The sequence below is a fragment of the Natator depressus genome, chromosome 5 (assembly GCF_965152275.1).
Source record: "Natator depressus isolate rNatDep1 chromosome 5, rNatDep2.hap1, whole genome shotgun sequence".
Lineage (NCBI taxonomy): Eukaryota > Metazoa > Chordata > Testudines > Cheloniidae > Natator > Natator depressus.
The window spans coordinates 62,931,036-62,935,734 of record NC_134238.1 but is presented as its reverse complement, the minus strand read 5'-3'; positions in this window follow the sequence as shown (position 1 = coordinate 62,935,734).

The following is a 4,699-nucleotide window of genomic DNA, read 5'->3' as shown; positions in this document are numbered from 1 at the left end:
CCCCTGTCAAAGAAGGAAATTAGGTTGGTTTGGCATGAGTTGTTCTTGACAGATACATCCTGGCTGTTCCTTATAACCCTATTATCCTATAGGTGCTTACAAATTGCTTGTTTAATAATTTGCTTCAGACACTTTCCAGATATTGAAATTAGAGTGGCTGGTCTAGAATTCCCCAGATCCTCTTTGTTCCCTTTTTTGAAGACACTATTGAAGACACTTCTCCAGGCATCCGAGACCTCACCAGTCCTCCATTAATTCAAAGATAATTGCTAACAGTTCCAAGATTGCTTCAACTAGTCCTCATGGAAAAAGTTGGTACTTCTAGTAAAGCTGGGGTTTGATGGGTATGTAAATGTTTCTGTGTGTTTGAATTGAGTTTCTTAATTACAATTACTGAAAGAGACTTTTGGCCATTGTCAAGGTTCCTTCCCCATTCTGAACTCTAGGGTACAGATGTGGGGACCCGCATGAAAGACCCCCTAAGCTTATTCTTACCAGCTTAGGTTAAAAACTTTCCCAAGGTACAAACTTTGCCTTGGCCTTGACCCATATGCTGCCACCACCAAGCGTCTTGCACAAAGACCAGGGAAAGAGCCCACTTGGAGATGTCTTCCCCTGAAAATATCCCCCCAAACCCTACACCGCCTTTCCTGGGGAAGGCTTGATAAGAATCTTCACCAACTGTACAGATGAACACAGACCCAAACCCTTGGATTTTAAGAACAGGGAAAAATCAATCAGGTTCTTAAAAGAAGAATTTTAATTAAAGAAAAGGTAAAAGAATCACCTCTGTAAAATCAGGATGGTAAATACCTTACAGGGTAATCAGATTCAAAATACAGAGAATCCCTCTAGACAAAACCTTAAGTTACAAAAAGACACAAAAACAGGAATATACATTCCATCCAGCACAGTTTATTTTACCAGCCATTAAACAAAAGGAAATCTAACGCATTTCTAGCTACATCACTTACTAACTTTACAGGAGTTGTAAGGCTGCATTCCTGATCTGTTCCTGACAAAAGCATCACACAGACAGAAAACCCTTTGTTCTCCTGCCTCCAGATTTGAAAGTATCTTGTCTCCTCATTGGTCATTTTGGTCAGGTGCCAGCAAGGTTATCTTAGCTTCTTAACCCTTTACAGGTGAAAGGGTTTTGCCTCTGTCCAGAAGGGATTTTATAGTACTGTATACAGAAAGGTGGTTACCCCTCCCTCGATATTTATGACAGCCATATTTTAAGAAAAATGTGGCTTGCCTCATGTTACTATTTCTGGTGAACACAAACCAAATGTGAAATCTGCCAGTGAAGAGAAATCTCAAGGGGCCAAATTTTCAAAAGGAAGACATCAGGATTAACTTACAGAGAAGTGTGCATGAAGAAGACATAATTGCTTACATTATCACAACTGTATTTTTGTGCATGGATATCAGTCCTCCATTGCTGAAAATATGTCCAAAATATTCACGGTACTAAAATCGAAAAAAACTGCTTCATAGGATACACAAAAGTTCTAACAAACAGCTACTTGTTTGCTAACCAAAAATCAAATAAAGGTCCACTAAGTTTTTTTGTTTGGGTTTTTTTTTGTTTGGTTTTTTTTATGTTCAAGGTGAACATTTTGCATAGCTCTATGCCAGTTTAAATGGATGGCTCCCTGGTCACAGTGAAGTTATCCAAATCTTTCTGAATCACCTACAGTACCATTAAAGAAGGTTAAGAGCATAGCTAGCAATTCAAAGTTGTCGCCACACCAACTGATTCATTTCACCCTGCCTGCAATATACCTATGCACTCCCACTGTAGGTCTGCTTATACACAGTATGAACCCTTATGCCACAGATGCAGCTATATGAAAATATCAAGAAGTATGTTAATACATGGCCATTTAATGAAGCCAACTCAATCCTATTCTGAGGATATTAAAGTTTTGCACAGAAGTACATGACACAAGCTTGCCTCCACCCCCTTCTTAGTGGTAACATAATAGTCTCATTTTTGTTGGAAATGTGAAACTGAGCTTTTTTCCCCATATGCTGTATAAAGTGCTACCAATAATAGATGTTGATGGGGAAATAGCTGATGGCTTTTTTCCACTTTTCATTCTGGCTAATATTGTTTAATACATTTTCATGTCTGCTTACAAAGTGTTTTCTGTCTGTACACTAAGTTTCATTGAAGCCTTGTTTATAACGGCACTACAGTATGAAAATACTTCAGGACTGGTGCGAGTCTGAGAGCTGGCTGTGGAACAGACCACAAAAGAACAGCCATGTTTAAAAACAAACTAAACAGTATAAAATAACCCATAAATATAAATTTTCAACTGTATTTAAAAACAACAGAAAAACATTGTGTTTAAACAGAAGACATCTGTGTACCATAGACATTTGTACCTGCTTCACTTACAACTAGCAACATGGCTGCAAGGAAAGTAATTTTCATACTTGATGAATACTACACAACCCTCCATCCATTTGCAGTTTCCAATTATATCAGGGAGAGTTCTCAGGGCAGAATATGCCCTTTAATGCATTTTAAAAACTGCCAATGTCATGAGGTTGCCTGGTGTGCAAAGTTATTAGCCCATGCCAGGGCCCCTATCCTTATTTCATATTTTAAATCAAACAGATTTACCAAAATAGTTGGATTATTATAAGGACAGTGAACCATTGCAATAGAAAATGGATGAGACTAAAAATCTGAAATAAATCTTCATTTGGTGGGAGTTCGTTGAATTAGGAGAGTCTGGAACAATATTTACAAAGTGAATGTGGGAAGTGATGCATAAGAAATAATTTTTACTTGCCTGACATTTTTAATTCAGCTCAGAGTGAAGATAATAAGAGTTTTTACATTCTCTGGACAGTCTTGATTTCATATAAGCTCTCTCTACCAGTAATATGATTCTAGACGGATTGAAAATGGGTGCCAGGATCAGACTCCATCCTGCTATTAGCTTTCAAAAACAATTGTTACAGAAATAGTTGAGACTCATTTCAAGAGTAATCTAGAAACTTCAGTTTGTTGAAAACTGCGAAGAAAGGCACCAAATTTGTTAAAGTGAAGATGTCTGAAATGCCAGAAAGATACTTTCCTAACATCAGGACATTGTGACTTTAATGATCTCATTAAACTAAACAGGGAAGCAATACCTTCCCTCTGATGTGACTACAGTCTCTGTAATGTTATTGATTTTTTTTTATGCTTGGTTTTCTTTATGAACTACCTCCCAAGCATTTTTGTGTTTTCTCACTACGATATTGTAACTGACAAAATATCATAAAGGAGGATTCAGGAAATTATGTGGATATTAAGGCTGAAAAATGGAACTGAATTTCATGAATATCTTCTAAACATTTTCTTTCCCTTCATCAACATTTTTGGAGCAACTCTAGCTGACAAGATTTGAGCTTTATTTGTATTTTGTATATTGTGTTCTCAGAGTTGGGAGACTGACTTTGTCAATTATTAGCCATCTATAAAATTATGTAGGATTTAATCCCTGCAGTCTTTGAACACTGAAACTCCCAATGAAATTGCTTTGCTTTCCCAATCTCCTGTTGACTTCTATTTTATTTTCCAGTGGGCATTCTTCTTGAATAGCACTCCAGAACATATGGATAGATATGTATCAAGCACATGACAGAGGGCTAACGCTCACTGGTGATGATCCAGGTCATACCCTGTCATGATGAAAATTAGTGCACCATATACACAAAGCAATTTAGCTAATGCTGGTATGAACAATGATGAACATGTTGTACCCAGTCTGTGGACTGCACATTTTGTGCTTATAAGAATTTGACTTTAAAAATCAATAATTTCAATATTTGTGAGATAATATCTTGTAATGGACCATTGTAACCATGCTTGTCACAGGATATGAGAGAGGCAAGGTAGGTGAGGTAATAACTTTTATTGGACAACACCACTCCAAACAAACTTTCAGTATTGCCAACCCCCAAATTTTCAAAAATTAACAGATTGGCTGAAAGTTGGTGGTGCCATCATATTGCCAATCTACACTCCAAAAATCATTTGATTAAAAAATCATTAGTTATAAGTCACATTGGACATAAAATGCAGCACACACAAAAGTATCAGCCTGACTAGTTAGTTAGGATAATAAATAACATAAGGTCTTTAATGATAGTATACTAATGATACTCTGAGTGTACCTTTTGATGTTTGTTTTCTCTCCAATATTAGACGTCACCAGCCTCCACTGAAAGATACAGGGAGCTCCTCCCATCTGCCAAAGTGAGTTATTATAAATGAGGTTACTCAGTCACGAGGGTTCCCCCCCCCAAGAAATGAAAGATGATTTGCACGTGCAAATATGTGAACAAAAAGCATTTTTATGTACATTTGCAGATACCAAATTTGAGCAAACAAATGGAGAGTTTCAACATCCTAGTACAGATGTAAATACCTGCATGTTTTCTGCATGCCAAGTCAGAATTCACATTTTGAAAATTGGTATTGTAGGTTGGGCTATGGTGTGTGGTGAAAATATTTGCAAGTTGTATTTGTTAAAAGGTAGGATAGTTTCAACTCAAAATACAAACCACTTTATCTTGGAAGGAAATCAGGAGCCCAGTTTCAATGGCTTCACACAAATAACATATTGATTTATCACCACTTTATCATTACATTTAATGAGACTTGGCTTGATATCTTGTAATAACTTCATTT